Genomic DNA, 18,329 nt, shown 5'->3' on the forward strand with positions numbered 1-18,329 from the left:
CAAGCACCTTTCTAGCCATCTCCCTTACCAGATCTGCTGTAGTTACCCATCTATTTGGTAACTCTTCACTGCCACACAGTGCCTGTCTTAACTCATCCCTGAACTCCACCTCACAATTACCCATTTTCAATTTCTACCATTTGATCCTTGGTGCTGCCCTCACACTCCTCCTCCTCTTCTTGATCACCAACATCATCCTACAAACCACCATCCTGTGCTGCTTAACTACACTTTCCCCGGTCACCACTTTACAGTCTCCAATCTCCTTCAAACTGGCCCTCCTACGTAAGATATAATACACCTGTGTGCATCTTCCTCCACTCTTGTATGTCACCCTATGCTCCTCCCTCTTGTTAAAATATGTATTCACCACAGCCATGTCCATCCTTTTCGCAAAATTCACTACCATCTGACCTTCTGCATTCCTTTGCTTAACACCATGCCTACCCATCACTTCCTCATCCCCTCTGTTCCCTTCACCAACATGCCCATTGAAATCTGCTCCAATCATCACTCTCTCACCCTTGGGTACAGTCATCACCATTTTATCCAATTCACTCCAAACTTTTTCTTTCTCATCCATTGCACACCCAAATTGTGGAATATATGCACTAACAGCATTCATCATTACACCATCAATTTCCAGCTTCATAAACATCACTCTATCCGACACTCTTTTCACCTCCAAAACACTCTTAGAATACTGTTCCTTCAGAATAACTCCTACGCCATTTCTCCTGCCATCCACACCATGGTAAAACAATTTGAACCCACCTCCGATACACCTAGCCTTACTCCCCTTCCATCTGGTCTCTTGTACACACAATATACCAACCTTCCTTCTGTCCATCATATCAGCTAGCCCTCTCCCTATACCAGTCATACTGCCAACATATATGAGTCTACTTCTGATTGTTGAAAACTCACTTTCTCGACAACCAGAAGATCGAACCCATTTAAGCAAAAGTGCACTAAATCGAAAGTGCACTTTCGCAAAAGCTAGTTCTCCGAAGCACATTACAAATGGATAAGGAAATGTATCCTTTTCCTCACTGTACTGCAATCTCAGAGTTAGTATATTTAAGTAGGGGGGTGTGGGGGGTGCAAGGGGGCTTGCCCCACTTGCAAAATACTGTTTAAAGCAGTTTTGTTTTTATCCGGTTTGGAGAACCGGCTTTTGCGAAAGTGCACTTTTGATCTGGTGCACTTTTGCTTTAATGGGTTTTGATGTTGCTTGATCGAGATTGTGAGATTTCGATCAAGCAACATAGACCCATATATATATATATATATATATATCTATATAAAACATTTGTGTGTGTGTGTGTGTGTGTGTGTGTATACATACATATATATATATATATATATATATATATGTATGTGTGTGTATATATATATATATATATATATATATATATGTATGATATATATATTTGTGTGTGTGTGGGTATATATATATATATATATATATATATATATATATATATATGTATATATATATATATATATATATATATATATATATATACACACACGTGTGTGTGTGTGTGTGTGTGTGTGTGTGTGTGTGTGTGTGTGTGAGTGAGTGAGTGTATGTATATGCTTTCTGAATGGCAGTATGAATGATCACTGTTTCCTGCATTTCTGCGTGTTGCAAAAGATGACCTATGTGAACTCTTGCCAAAACCAGTCAGTTGTAAATATATAAATATTAACAGAACTATATCAGTTTTTTGTACTGGTACTGGTGCAGAAAAAGAAAGCAGCATTTTATCTCTTTGTTTTTTGTAGTAGTCTTCTGCTGGTCAGTCTGAAATGTATTTAATGTGGGTGGACTACGCCAGCATCAGTGAGGCAGCATGCCATCAGGGAAATTCATGGACAGTGTCAGCCACTGATCCAAGTATCCATTGTTGTCTATAGCCCAGTCTTAGTCCCGGGGTGGTGCTGGCACAGGCTATCTAGAGGGGAAGGCACCAATTAAACTTTAGTAAACAACTAACTGGATTTCAGAAAGTGGCTTGGCCCAGCACCAGCAACACGACAGCACACAGGAAGGGAAGTACAGTTTTCACTGTTTACACGACTGCTGTTAGCGGGGCCTATTCAGGCTTGGAGATGTGGGCAGCAGTCTGAAGCTGCAGTTCCATCAGTACATATGTTATTCCAGCCTTATGGAAGAGGAGGCAGTGTGTATGAGCTGAAGTTACAGATACAAAACAAAATGTAGGCAGTACTTTCTTTGTACTGCACAACACAGTCAGTTTGTAATAGGTAAGCAAAACGTGATCACCTGTCAATTTTAGCATGTAGTTAAGAAATACTCTTGGGTGTTAACATGTGCATACATGGCACAGTGCTCCCATTGTCCAGCAAGGTGCACTGGAAAAAATGGAAGTATAGAGCAGACTGAGTTTGTTGGCAAGATAGCCTGTCTGTCTACTGCTTGATAACGAACCTGAGATGACAGGCTGTTTAACATTAGGAAACAGAAAAACAAACAGAAAATATGGTTATGGAACCATCTAAGAGACTATAATGTTTAAAGAAATGTTTAAATTGCAAACAAGGCATGCCATCAAAGGCATACTTTCTTTGGGGCGGGGGAATGAGAACCTAACTCTACAGCATTAAAAGGCACCTGTGTTAATTGATTCCTGAAATTTACCATCCTCTCTCGACAGCAGCTTGCTCACTGTGCTGATTTCTGAATTAAAGTCAAAATAACTACTGTAGAAAAACACACCCATATGAAAACGGGCACTTCGGAAAATAGGTAGATCATAGTATCTTAAGCTTTAGGAATTGTATTTTTTTTTGGACAGGATGTAGAGCATGCTGCCATGTGGTTTATTCTGGAAAGGAGCAGGAGTTGGCCACTAAGGTGTGAAACAGATCAGGTATCAGACCACTGTTATTTTTTGTTTTCACAGGTAGCATTGTGGAGTGGATAGCAAGGAGAAGGTATTTATGAACGTCACCAGAGTTAATATTAGGATGGATACTCTGGGGGAGGGGCCGAAGTTGTAGCTGGATTTTGAATGAACTGCATGAAGGTCCTTCAGTGCGTCAGATAATATTCAGCTCAAAAATAGTCATATATATGAACTATATGGAGACAGGAATTGACAAGCAAACACTGAAAGTACCACTGGGCAGTATGTGGTAAAAGTCTAGCTGTACTCCTAGTGGGTAACGTGAAGGAAGTTAGGTGATACATGACCTTGCCTAGTAAAAGAGCACAGCAGCAGAGCTGAGCATGACCGTGCAAGTGTGAACTAATATGTCTCAGCAGATCAGTATCTGCTGAATACCTACGTACATAGGATCACAGCTACAACTGAATACTCTTTTGCAATGTCATTGTTTTGCCAAAGAACAGTGAATGTCAAACACTACTCTTCCTTAAATTTGTTGTTTACAGGGGGCAAGCCCTTCCCTGCATCCTCAATGTGGGGGAGGGGCAAGCCCCTCACACTTAGGTTACGTATACCAACTCTGAGATTGCCATACCTCAGTGGAATAGGAATATCCCAAAAAACTGCAGTCTTGGTCTTAAGTTTATGTAAGTCCGGATTTTTATTCAGTCCCCACATCATGGAATCCAGCCTTGAAAATCCCATCATTTCAAATGGTTACCATGTAGACAGTCATAACACCATGTATTGTACATTGCACACTTTAAAAAAAATAATTTATTTTGTATAATAATTATTTCAAAGTTTTAAAAATAACATTTGTTACAGTTAAATATTTTACTAAATGGCTTTTTTGGTTGAGAGGATTAAGCTTGTGGGGTGGAAAAAGTGCTACATTCTGGAAGTGGCATACATTCCAAAAATCCTGGCTACACCCTTGGTTACCATTATGGAAGGTCATTAGGAGACTTAATCTGTGCCCATTTCATAAGGTCTTGTTTATCTGAATACACTGTCATGATGTAGACATTTCCAAGAAGATCTGTAATGATTTGCAAGGACTTAGACAAACTCTATATAAACAAGAGAGAAGAAATAAATACATTTAAAAATCTCGAATTTCACAATGATAGAAGTGTAGGTAGTATTGTAAATAAAGTTGCATCACTGTTGTCCTGTACACATCAGTGCGTCAGATTTCATGACATTTTATATTCATGACACGGTACTTCCCTGAGCCTGCAAGTATTTGAAAGAACTTGGGCAATTCTAAGAGTAGGTTTGCATGCAGTACATGTAAACGGAGACTTACACAAGTCTTTGTTGTATACTAATGTTCAAGCACCCAATTCCTGACACAGAATCAGTTTGGTGTTCCCTTCCCCAGCATACATATAACATGGCCGAGCATATAGTATATATAAGGAGTGCCATATTTTTAGCTATAAAATATTTATACCTCTTAACAAATAGTAGGTGTTCAAGAAGCTTACACACGATATCAAAGTATCATTGGGACACTGCTATTACCTAATCATGTTCTAGTCGTTCACCATTATCTAAATTATGCAATACGTTTTATAAAATCTGCAGCCATTTTCAATTCTTAAAATAGTGCTTGGTGCGAAAAAGCAGCAGATATCAGTTACAAAAGTAAGCTGGAACAGATGTCAAGCTACAGCAGAGTCATATCACAGCAACTCGTGTCATATGTTACAGCTGACAGTATATTACTATATGGACTTTACATACTGGACAGATAAAAATTTTACTTTTATTCTGGGATTTGATTTTTCACTCATTGTGGTCATATGTTCTGAAGTAAAACCAGAGCTTAAAAGCTGTTCACTGTTAAATGAGGCTAAACGTTACATGAAGGGGCCAAGGCTGAGGTCCCTGTAGTGCAGAGAGACAGAGAAAGCTCGGTCTGTGCCCAAACTGTTTAGCAGTGTGGTTGCTGGAAGGATTGGGCAGGGAATGATGCGAGTCAGTGGCCAAAACAGGCTTACTGTGGGGGGAGGGGAGAGTAATGGAGGTAACTTGGCTTGCTGCGCTGACAACACCTGTAGGAATGTAGGTATGTCTTCATCATCAGCAATCAGTACCTAGCATACCCATTCTGGAAGTGGTATGTAGTTTGGTTGGAAGGCTGCACATGAACAGAAATGAATATGCACTCTTGAAGACAGCAGTGATGGAGCTCACAAGAAGCTTTATTTTATTTTATTTACACTTTAATTACAGGGTTAGTCTCTATGACTTCTTTTCAGGGAAAACCCAATGTTGATATACATGCTGACTGGGGGAAATTTGTCCAGGGCTCTGGGAAAATCACCCTACCCTCTCCAAACAAGTGCAGTGGGATTTTTTTTTTTACATCTAACTAATCTACCACCAGATGAGGCAGATGGGGCTTCAGTTTAGCATCTCGTCCAAAGGGCGATGCACTGAGGAGTGTAGCACCCCTCCTGTGCTACACTCCCATGTCATACTGGAAAGGGGATCCAGGTACTTGGTGTGAGAATAGAACCCACAGCATTCTGCACCAGTGGTGAGTGTGCTACCTTTTGAGCTACTGACTTGCTAAGATGGTGGAGAATAGGATAGTCTGCAGGATCTGGAGACCACTCCTTAATAACGGACCATCACCAACAATGGGGGAAAAAATATTCCAGGTGGCTTTCTGCCTACTGGAGGACCAAATGGGAGAGTAGGAAGGGAAGCCATTAGGTGAATCCTGTGAACTAATTAATCTATTTTAATGAGGTCTTTCTTAGTTTGTCTGCAGTAGCCTTCACCGTCTGTGTCTGAATTAAGTGATTTTAAAAGTTCAGTATAGGCCTCCAAGTCTTTAAAATATGCACTGTGCTGTTGTTAACATTGATTGGGTAGCTCATTTCATTAAAGCACAGCATACTGTTCCCCTTACACAGCTATGTAGTGGGCAGTGAGGATTGTGTGGACACAGAAAGATAACAAGTGCTGGCTGTGTCCAGTATTTGTGTAGGGGTGCTACCTTACCTCAATCTGTGTTGTGATTGAAAGTGTCAGTCATAAGGTGCCATGTGTACCTAATGAGATTTATTTTCATTGCATGTTACAGAATGTTGTTTTTGTAGCACAGACAATAAACAGTGTTATTCCTTGTCCTCTTTAAATCCAGCACAATATCGCAACCTAAACAGGTGTGTGGTAGTACTGTCAGTTTTACATTTGCTTTACATCAGGGCTTATAGTGTATATGGACTTATTTTAAGACAAGAATGTATTCTTTTTTCATCTAAAGTTTGAGTTGCAGGACTCTGTTGCCTTCAAAGTATTTTATTTAAATGTGACATTTTTAAAAGGTGTCATAGGTATGCATGCAATAATAAAGAAAACCATAACATTTCCATAGATGTTTTCATGCAGTATACAGTTTTTCATTAATTTTCCTTCACTCCAGCATAACATAAATTGTTCAAGCCCTCTCTTAATTTCAAGCTCACTTCTGAACCCTCCTGCTGAACATTATTCTGCATGTATTGTTAAGGCAAATTCCATTTATTTTAATATAATTTGATGCGTCCCTCTTCTAAAAATCTGACATCCAGTTCTTTAATCTCCTTTACAATATTCAGTACTTCAGTTACAGCTGGTTTAGATTTTGAGGTCCGTTTGCTAGTAATTCTTTTTTGACAGCCAATAACATTAAATGTAGTAAGGCATACTGTATTCAAGGAATTTAGATTCTGTGTCCTAGCTCAAAATAATCTTTTCTTTACAACCATTTGCTTCTCCAACATTTCTGACAGAGTTCTGTGCAGTGCTAACTTGTCACACTCCCAAAAATATGTTCCCAGTTACTTTCTCTTCTATAACACCCCTAGCATTTGCTGTCTACCTGAGGAAAATTTTTCTGAAATCTGCTTGAGGTATAAAACAACCATGCAAATTTCCAAGCAAAACTCAACCTTCTGGACTCTTGCATACCTGGGAGCCATGCGGATGTCCACCCATTGTTTCTTTGTGAATTGCTTTTCCAGTCTTTTCTAACCTCCACTGATTGATTCCTGCAGTAATTGTGCAATATTTTATATAATCTTAGTAATTATTCCTTTTTTAACAGCAGCCTGTGTTCCAGACTCCACTAAAAACTCTACCAGAGCTGGTCTTTCACTTTGATGCTCTCCACAGAAATCTTTAATAAAAGAATAGACTCATGCATTCTGAAGAAAAATCTTTGGCTGTACACTTTTATCGATCCCTGGTAGGAAAGCGAGTCTATAGTCTGCAAGTATGTGCTTCTGCTGGCCTCATCCCACTCTGTTACCTTTCTGCCTCTAGATATTTGCTCCCAGTACCCTGGTTCCTTTAACAGTTTTCTTCAGTAAATTCCAGCTCCCACTTGCCTTTTTTCTATACCTCTACTTGTAGTCAGCCCTACTGGCCAAAATCGTCTTGGTCTATTCCCGCATTGGCATTGTTCTTAGAATACTGCTGCCTTCAAAGTGTTGAAAGAATAATGAGATTCGCAGAGACCCCCATTTTAAAAAGATGTGCAGGTTGCTTGGGAAAACAATACCAGTGTAATTTAAGATTTGTTATAACAATTTTGCGGGATCCTGTTATATAATCGAAGATGCAATCCTTCGAATACATCTTGATTGAACTTGAAAGCACAAAACAGCAAGATAGCGAAATGGCATATAAGTGATTGATTTCTTTCCCTGGGAAAGAAATCGCTTGGCTGCCTCCATTACTTTGCTGTTTTCGTCACTGTAGTGTGATTGCGAAGTTGGTATATTTAAGTAGGGGGCCCCCCCACATGGGGGGGCAAAGCCCCCCATGTTCTGAAGTTTTTATTTTTTTTGTGGAACAGCGATTTTTTTCCCCTGGGGTAAATGTTTTTTTCATCAGTTATTATTTTCTCTATAGAAATGTTTTACAGGTGATAACAATGGTGACATATAACCAATCTGCAGGAAACTCTCCTGGAATAGATGGTATACTGGTGGGAGTTTGGAAGTTAGGATGGAAGAAAGTGAGACAAATCTGGAAGGTTTTGTTTAACAGCCTTTTAAAAGGAAGGCAGGCATCAGCATCCTGGAAAAAAAGCTGTGGTGGCTGTAATACCTAAAGACTGTGAAGACGCATCTGATCCAGATTCATATGGCTCATTTCAATTCTAAACCACAGTTTTAAAGTGTTTACATCTGTAATGGCTAAAAGAATGACAAAGGTAATACCAAAGTTGATATATATGAACCCGTGTGGTTTGGTGGAGTGGAGGCAAACATTTGACATCATTAACAGAACTATGATGATCTGTAGGGAAGCAGAATGTAAGAAAATACCACTGTTATCGGCGAGTCTTGATGCACAGAAAGCATTCACTAGAATAAGCTGGAATTTTATGAGTATGACAATGGAAGCATTTTTATTTCCTGATACAATAATAAGGTTAATTAGAGGGATGAATGACGGATCAGAGGCAAAAGTCAAAGGGGGGAGGGTTTCTGTCTGAAAGTTGTGTCTGAACAGAGGAACCAGACAGTGGTGTACTCTTTCCCCTTTGTTATTTGCATTATATTTAGAACCAAAGGCAAAGAAAATAAGTGACTCAGAAATTCAAGGATATAATTGGTATGGTGTTCAAGAAAAGTTGGCTTTATTTGTAGATAGTATTATTTTGTACCAAATGGAGCCAGAAAAGGACATCTCACTGTTGTGGAATATTCTGAGACAGTTCCAGTTTTTTTCAGTATATAAAATCAGTGAAGATAAAATAAGGGCAGTAGCTATAAACTATGTACCCACACATGAACTGGTCCAGCAATACCCATATTTATATGGACATTATAAAATTAAGTATTTAGGAGGATGGATTAAGAAGGATTCAATTATGGCAGCTAAGGGTATGTGGAAAGAGACTAAAAAGATAATACAAAAACTGTGAAACTGGAAGCTCTTGCTTGTGGATGTGGATAGCAAAATACAAGTAGCAAAAATATTTTAGTCCCTTTAGTTTCATTCACAGGTCAGGCATATTTTATCAACCAGAGGAAGGTGTGAACAGTAATCAGTAAAGAGTTGAAGGATTTTATTTGAGAGAGGAAGAGAGCGACAGTCAAGTGGGATAAGCCGATCCTCCTAACAGAACAATGGAGTTTAAGATTACCTGATTTGAAGGGATATTTTATAGCTACACAGTTAATGTTCTTATACATAATACAAACAGAAAGCTACAATTCAAAGTGGAAAGGGATGATGATGAAGCAATGGGGGGGGGTTCAAGAAATAAGGAAAGAAATGACATTTTGGATGCAGATATTTAAGGAGAATAAAAGTCATACAGAATATTATATTTATAAAGTAGCAGAAAGTATGCCAAGAACTAAGCCTACATGGAAATGGAGAAAAGGGATTGTGCTGATGGGGATAACTGCAATTAGGGGTACAAATAATAGACAGGAGGGTTTGTAATTTATTGTAGAAAGCTGGCAAAGCAACCAGGGTATTGAGAACAAATACTGTAATTACAGAAGGAAGGGTAATAGAATGGGGAGAAGCCAAGAAGGCATTCAGATTGCAGGCTAGAGATTGCCTTCCCTATCAGGGATTGATATTGGAGTATAAACAGAGAAAGGGATAGTGGAATCCTAAATGAAAAACATGCACTGATTGAGTTTTTAATTTGAATATAGAACAGAAGCTGTTGTTAAAAAGGGGATAATTAGTAGGGCATATAAAATATTGCACGATAGCTATAGAAATCAATCGGAGGAGGGCAGAAAAGAGTGGGAAGAGAGAGTGGCTATGCAATTCACAAAAAAACAATGGAAGGAAATATGTATGGCTCCCAAATATGCAAGTCTAGAGCACAAAAACTTTTAGCACTACGACTCAGGCAACAGAAAGTAGAAAGGGCTGTTGCTAAACTTAGGGAGCCTAGAAAAAAGGTAACGAGAATCCTATAGCGGTATTACAAACATTTCAGAATTATATGAAAGTCTGTATAAATCAGAGAAATATGAAAATCAAGAAAAAGATAAAATGGAAATGTTTATGGAAGAATTAAATATGCCAAGGTTAGAGGGAGGCTCAGTTACTAACAGGATTGGAGGAGATGAGAAAAAAATGGTGATGTATAACTTATCTACAAGAAAGTACCCAGGAACAGATGGTATTTCTGTGGAAGTTTGGAAGCTAGGAGGAAAAAAAAACTGATAAAGATCCGGAAGGTTTTTGTTTAACAATATCTCAAGAGGAAGAGAAGTACCGCCATCCTGGAAGAAACCAGTGGTAGCTGTAATATCTAAAGAGGGTAAAGATCCATCAGATACAGCTTCATACAGGCCCATTTAAGTACTAAACTATGATTAAAAAGTGTTTGTGTCTATAACAGCTAAAAGAATGACAAAAGTAATGCCAAAACCTATAGATATGGATCAGTGTGGTTTTGTGGAGGGGAGGCAAACATTTGACAACATTAACAGAACATTGATGATTCAGAGGGAAGCAGAATGTAAGAGAATACCATTGTTGTTGGTGAGTCTTGATGCAGAGAACGCATTTGACAGAGTAAGTTGGGACTTCATGAGCAAGGCAATGGAAGCATTTGCATTTCCTGAAAAAATTATAAGGTTGATTAGGAGAATATGAGGCATTGGAGGCGAAAGTTGAAGTGGGTGGGGTCCTCCAGGAAGGGGTGTCCTCCTTCCCCTTTATTATTTGCATTATATTTAGAACCATTTGGAAAGAAAATAATGGGCTCAGAAATTCAAGGATATAATTGGTATGGTAGTCAAGAAAAGCTGGCTTTATTTGCAGATGATATTATTTTGTACCTGACAAAACTAGAAAAAGACGTTACAGTGTTGTGGAACATTTTGAGACAGTTTCATATCTTTTCAGGATAGAAAATGAATGAAGCTAAAACAAAGGCAATAACTGTAAATTATGTACCCACACATGAACTGATTCAGGAATGCTCTTATTTATGGGGACATGATGAAATTAAATATTTAGGAATATGGATTAAAAATTATTCTAGTGTGGCAGCTAAGGGTATGTGGGAAGAGCAGCTAAGGGCATGTGGGAAGAGACTAAACAAAAGGTATTACAAAAACTGAGAAAATGGGAGCTCTTTTATATGGATATGGATAGTAATCTTAAGAAATAGGTAGGCGCAGACTACATAGAAAAAAATGAGAATTGTGGGAACAATGCATACAAGGGAAGAATGAGGCCTAAAATGCAGCAGGAATTAAATGAGCTATGTAATGTTTGAGTGAGAAAGACTGGGTAGATTATAAGTGATGTATAATGTTTGCAACTATGGAGTGTGTCAGTATGTTTTGTGATGTAAAATGCTTGGAACTAGGATTGTGTTGGTGTGGTTAGTTTTCATTTGTATAAATGTATGACTGCCTATGTAGTAAGTGATGGTTTAATGAAGATGTTTCTTGTTTTTAAAAAAAGCAGGAATTAAATAATTTATGTAACATTGCTAGGTTATACGATATATACCAATATATGTGAAGTATAATGTTTGTTATGTTAATATAGTTTGATTACTTTTTTATTGATGTAAATTTGCCTATGTCAGAAGTAATAAAAAGGTGTTTGAAAAAAAATATGCAACAAAGTCTAGATTTAGGATTTTTGCCTTGAAGTGTTTACATAGATACTTTTATACCCAGAGCAGACTCCAAAAAAATTTTCCTCCGGTATAATGGGGAAGAAAGAGGTAACAGGAAATCTATGTTTTGAGTGTAATGAGTTGGCCGTCTTTAAAAATCCCCTAGAGAGTACTCTGTAGTGTAACTAAGGAAATAGTTGTTTTTAAACTGGGATACAGGATTTGACTTGCCTAAACATAGTAAGGCCTTGTTAAGTTTAATTCTGGTAGCTGCCCCCTCAAAAATACTAGAAAATAAAGGTGTTTTAAAAAAATAAATATTTTACTGATGTTATGACAATGTACAGCTTACTCTCCTTACCTGTTTTATTCAGTTATGTCTTGTATCACGACTCCTTCTGATTCAATTCACTAATGCTGCCTGTTATCCTGACTTATACATCTCTGCATGTCTGCTCTTTCCACTGTTGCAGTGATATTGATTAAAGTTGGTTTCTTTGGTTGTATTTCTGTCACACTGAGCCTGAAAGTGGTCTAGGTGAATCGGTGCTCTACCTTGGTAAATGAACTTTATATATATATATATATATATATATATATATATATATATATATATATAAAATGTGTGTGTTTGTAAGTTATTTCACATACTTAATACACCAGCTCCCATTCCTATGAAAAGAAACAAAAAGAACTCAGTACCATGGCTGTCTAAGGAATGTAAACACCTGATGAAACAAAGGGACCTAGCCTGGTCAACCTGGAAACAAAACAAAAAAATGAACAAAATCATGTTAATTTCAAAACACTACGTAACAAAGTGACAAAACAAATCAACAGAGATAAGAACTCATATTATTCCCAGATTCAACTACAGCATAAAATCAACCCCAGTAAATTTTGGCACTCCTTATCTTCTCTACTTAGCCCTAGAAGAAATGGAGAGCACACCCTATCACGATACCCCTCCATCACAAATAGCCGAAAACTTTAACAAGCACTTCATAAAATCAATTTCAGACCTATTAATTAACACCCCTAATGCTGGACCCCCCACCCCACACTTCAACCTATTCAGACACCAACCCCAGGCCATCAACTACTTCTAACCCTGTCATAACTAACCTCCCTTCTCAACAAAATGTCATACAAACCCCATTCTCATTTCAGCCCTTACCCACTGACACCATTAAGAAACTGCTACAAAAACTAAAACCCTGCTCTACCTCAGCTGATAATTTCCCCCCCATACTACCTCAAACTGGCTGCTAACTCAGTCGCTTATCCAATCAGTATCCTTATAAATAGGTCTTCATCTGAATCAGAAGTACCTACCATATGGAAACAATCTCACATCACTTCCATCCACAAAGGAGGCAACTTTTTTGATCCATCCAATTTCTGTCCTATATCCATCTTGTCACCCATATTCAAAATTCTCGAGAGAGCACAGCAAAATATAAAGAAAACTCATCAAAAACTGGTACTGTTGTATAGAAACAAACATTTCTTTACTGCAGCAAGCAAAACTACCCCTGCAAAAACATTTTTACTTCCCTCCCTTCTTTATGGTGTCCCTATCTTAACTAATTTACAAAGTTCTACCCTAAGCAAGTTGGAACAGTGCTACAACAAAGTTTGCCACAAACTCTAAATATCACACACACCACTGTAAACCACTCCTAGAATTAAACTGTCTTGAACTGCCCAACCAACTTGCCTTTATTCAGCTATCCACATTGCACAACCTTATTTTCAAGCCTACTGCATGTCCTGCACTAGCCAATCTAGTCACACCTTACACACCAAATCGATCCCTACAATCAGAAGACAAAAATCTCTTAGCTGTTTCAAAACCCACAAGAAAACCTGGTCACTCTCTGTATTCATACTCTGTCTCTGTACTTTGGAATTCACTACCTCTAGTTACCAGGTCTTTGCCTGGCCTAACCCATTTCAAAGCCTCTTTAAAAAGTCATCATAAAAATACATGGCTCTACTCCAGCATAAAGCCTGCCTAGTGCTCAGGTCTTCTTCTTTCTGTCGCATTTCAATCCCTCACAGACTGCAAGATCCTAAGGCTCTTGTAACGCCTTCTCTGTTTCTATACCATGTCCTTAAGCTACTGTTCAGGCTTTATTGCTTCTATTCTTCTTAACTCTCTCATTATATATCTGCATCACTAACTTTCTGACTGCTATTTTCCTGACTGAAACTAATATTCTATTTTGCATGTACTATTACAGTCAATGTCACACAATGCACTACCTACGCACTACTTTTTTGGACAATGTCTACATCATGTGTGGTAAGAGTAAGTATTATTGTCTGTAATGTTTTAACTGTATAGAATTGTCTAGATGGGTAGTAATATAGTGCAACATCTTGTAGCAATTTGTTCTTTCAACATATTTTTGTATAGTATTTCTAATGTAATTTTTACTGTATTGGATTATGCTGTATTTGTATTATACTATATGTGGAGCTTTTCTCCCAAGTCCTCTGCTGAAAATGGGTTTTGTAGACCCTGTCAGACCACCCCGGTAAACAAATATAAAATAAATAAATATATATATTTTTTGTTCAGTGTGTTTACTGGGAGTAGTACACTGATCCCAACAGACTATTTACAGACACAGCTTGAGTGAAGAAATTCACAAACAAATAAATAAAATAAAACAGAATAATTTCACAAACAGAGTGACTGAATAATATAGATAAAGCAGAACAAATTCACATAGTAATCAGGGTAATCACTGATGGTTGGTAATACCATAGACAGTTGATACTGTATGTGAATATTATTAACAGAGTAGAAAAACAAACATGAATTAATTTTAGTAGGAAATATGAGAAGGAAGCAGCAGGTAGGAACAGAGGGCCAAAATAGGAGTGATGCAGGTGAAGAGGGAGTTAGATTGTGTCCAGTGGAAAAGCACTTGCAGTCAGAGTTTTCATGGAGGTATCTTTTGAGTTCTGAACATGGGGAAAGAGGAGACTTCTTTTAAATGAGGGGGAGAAATTGCCAGTGTTTGCACAAATGGAAAAGGATTGGTCTGTACAGTGCAGTTTGGTCTGGGGTGTTTGGAGTGAGGGAGTTAATTGGGAGAGGTTGTGTAGGTTATATCGGGGGTGGCTTTATTATGTAGTTTGGCTGCAAGAGGTGGGAAGGCACCTTTTTGAAGCAGTTTGAAAAAAAGAGACCCTAGGAGTATCTCAATTGTGTAGGAGACTGGTAGACATTTAGCTTTGGAGAGAAGTGGTGCAGTGATGCTCTGGGGGGTTTGGAAATGAATCAGCAGATTTTGTTTTCAGTGGACGAGTTTTTTTTAGAGGCTATGGCTCACTCCGCTACCCTACCCTACCCCCAATTCCCACTCACCCCAGTACACCTAAACTTATACTTCCCTAACCACACTCACCTCTCTACCACACCAATCACACTTTACCCCTCCCCTCTGTTTCATCCAATACCTATTCACCTGCATCATTACAACAACCATATCCTCCTCCTCCTGTCTGCTTTTTCATTTCTACTTCCCTACTTTTCTTTCATATACCTCCCTATCACTATGCCTCCTCTACTAATCCCATCCTATTCAAAACATATCTTCCTTCTCTCACTCTTTCCTTATGCTACCCTACCTTCTAACCTCATATGATCATCTTAGCCTTAAAGAACCACACTCCCTCATTCAACAAACTAGCTCACCTTCCCAAAACACATTCCACTCATTCTCGAACAACATTTCTTTACCCAGCTACTTTCTTGCAAAATTTCACAGAAAGTTCCACATTTTCTTACTAATCAAGTTAACAGAAAAACCTTGCACTTCCTTACTAAACCCTCAGACATAATAAAAAGATTACTTCTCTCCCTTCTAGCAGGTGACATTCATCCCAACCCCGGCCCAAACACACTTACTCTAAACCCCCCTGTCCCCCTCCCTCATGCTCTAACTTACCCTCCAAACCCCCCCAACTCTCTCTCTATAGCTCACCTAAATATCCACAGCATTAATAATAAAATTGCCCACCTCCATGCAATGCTAGACATACACTCTTTCGACATCCTTTGCCTGTCTGAAACCTGGCTCAAACCAGCAACCCTCGACATTGAGATCACTCTCCCTGGCTACAACATCTACAGACTACACCACAAAGCCAAAAAAGGTGGAGGAATAGCAATTCTTTACAAAATAGGTATGCAAATTACTGTCATACATGAAAAATCTCCCACAATAAGTAATGCCAAAATCCTTATCACCAAACTTCAGCTTAACACACACAAATCCATCTATTTAATGTGCACCTATCTTCCCCCTGGAAATAATATCAGTTCCCTAGAGATCCTTAGCTGGCTCTCCATTCAATTCCCACAAGAAACCATAGTACTGGGCAATGTCAATATAGACTGGAAAACCTGTACCTCAGTAGACCCTCCCACCCTCTTAAATCTTCACAGTTTTTCACAAACCATTCAAACCCCTACCAGAACTAGCAAAACTAACAACAAAGAAGGCATACTGGACTGGATTCTGATAAATAGTCACCACCATACTTATACAGTAGGGAACACTACCTGATGACTTAAGTGACCATGCACTTACTTAATCAGACATAAAAGTGCAACCCCCAACCTAACTAAATACAAAATGGTCAGAACAAATAAAACCTTTAACCCTGAAAGCTTCCTAACAGAACTCAAAGCTTGCAATTGGTCTCCTCTCAAACAGCTACCACTGGATGATGCTGTAGAATACTTCAACTCAAAGTTCCTTCCTATTCTAGACTCCCGTGGTCCCTTAACATTTATCAGAATTACCTCAAAACCTGCCCGCTGGCTATCAAAAGATACAAGGCATAACATTATCCTGAAAAAATAAACTCTGGAGCAAATTTCGTAGCACTAAAGATCCTTTCGACCAACTTAACTTTCGTCAAATAAGAAACTCCACTAAAAATCTGTACTTCTTGATAAAAGAAAATACTTCTACCATTTACAACAAGCTAACCAACAAAATCTTCACAAGTTCTGGGGAGGAATAAATACTCTCTTAAAGCCTGGTCACTCTGAAACCCCATGCCCCTCAGACACTTCCAAAAACAACCCAAAACAAACTGCTAATGCCTTCAATACCTTCTTTTCTGAAACTGTTCAGTCTCTAGCTAATCAACTAGCCCCCACTATTTCCTCTCAGTCCTCCTCATCTTACACTTTTATTCCCACTTTTCAACTTCAACCAGTACCCACATCGCTTATCTGTTCTCTTCTCCACAAGCTTAAAACCTCCTCTCCTTCTGCTGACCTCCTTCCTGCTCAGTATCTAAAAATTGCAGCCAAACCATTAGCCTATCCCATTTTCATTCTGATTAACAGAACCTTTGTGGAAAGCTACATTCCTTCAGTCTGCAAAATCTCACATATCATTCCCCTGCATAAAGGTGGGATCTCAACAGAACTCTCTAACTACCGTCCCATAGCCTTACTCTCCCCCCTTGCTAAAATCATGGAAAAATGCATCCAAAAACAACTTCTTAAACACCTGTTAAATTACAACTTACTAGCCAACTGTCAACATGGCTTCAGGCCTTTCCATAGCACCACGTCAGCCCTCCTTTCCTTTACTGACTGCACAAACAAAAACTGGGATAATAACATACTCACCTCTGCTCTCTTTATTGACCTATCCAAAGCCTTTGATATGGTCAGTCACCATACACTGATAAACTTACTTAAAACATTTGCAATCGACCATAGTACTATAAAGTGGTTTGAGTCATGTCTTCATAACAGACAACAGGCAGTGCATTAGCAAAACAACTTATCCAACCTTCTTCCCATTACCCTTGGAGTCCCCCAAGGCTCAATACTTGCCCCCCTTCTGTTCTCTATCTTTATTAATGATCTTCATGCCAGTATTTGCTCTGCAACCTGTATACAATATGCTGATGATTCTACTTTGATTTGTTCTGCCTCATCCCCCTCCAAACTGCACTCTATCACCCAACAGACTTTCCAAAATGTTGAAACATGGTTCCTAAAACGATGCTTAATCTTAAACGCAAAGAAAACCAAACTGTTACTTTCCCCCCCCCACCTGTAAATCCCCACCACTCGACTTCTCTGTCTTGTCTAGTAATGGCACCAACATATCACCTGACCCTTCCACCAGGCTCCTCGGAGGTGAGATAGACAACAGCCTATGCTTTGATTCTCACATTAACAACACTATAAAATTAGTTAACAGAAAACTAGGCTCCCTGTTTAGAATTAAACCATTTCTTACACCTCCTGCCAGAACTACCATTGCCCATTCCCATCTGATTTCTACCCTCCTTTACACCTCCAAAACTAACCTCATCAAACTGGCTGCCGCCTACAACAATATTGCCAGATTTGCCTCTGGCTCTACCTTTAGAACTCACCACTGCTTAAACTTAAAATAATTGGGATGGCTTGAGCTGCAAAATCTGATCTTATTTCACCAGCTCTCCTTAACCCATAAAATACTCTACAAATCTACCAACACCCCTATACTTACTACCCTTATTACTCCTTATTGCAACCTCAAAAGCCTACGTTCTTCTAACAAACTTCTTATATCAACCTGTAAATCCAACAACTTGGCAGGCGACTCCTTGTTCTCTAACTCAACAGGAAAAGCCCTCCCTGACAACCTCACTGCTATCTCTTCTCTTCCCTGTTTCAAATCCCAACTCAAAACTCACCTCATGACTCACTGGCTCTGCCCTGACTAGCTGCAACTTGCTGCTAGTACTTTCAT

At 38.7% G+C, this 18,329-nt stretch overlaps 1 protein-coding gene across 2 annotated transcripts in view; it reads left to right on the plus strand.

Annotated features, from left to right (window-relative positions):
- The window catches only part of ABR (ABR activator of RhoGEF and GTPase), a 2,680,879-nt gene that overhangs the window by 732,147 nt on the left and 1,930,403 nt on the right, over positions 1 to 18,329 (plus strand). The window lies entirely within an intron of this gene.

This window comes from Protopterus annectens, chromosome 13.part0, assembly GCF_019279795.1.
Source record: "Protopterus annectens isolate FY-2018-M chromosome 13.part0, PAN1.0, whole genome shotgun sequence".
Lineage (NCBI taxonomy): Eukaryota > Metazoa > Chordata > Ceratodontiformes > Protopteridae > Protopterus > Protopterus annectens.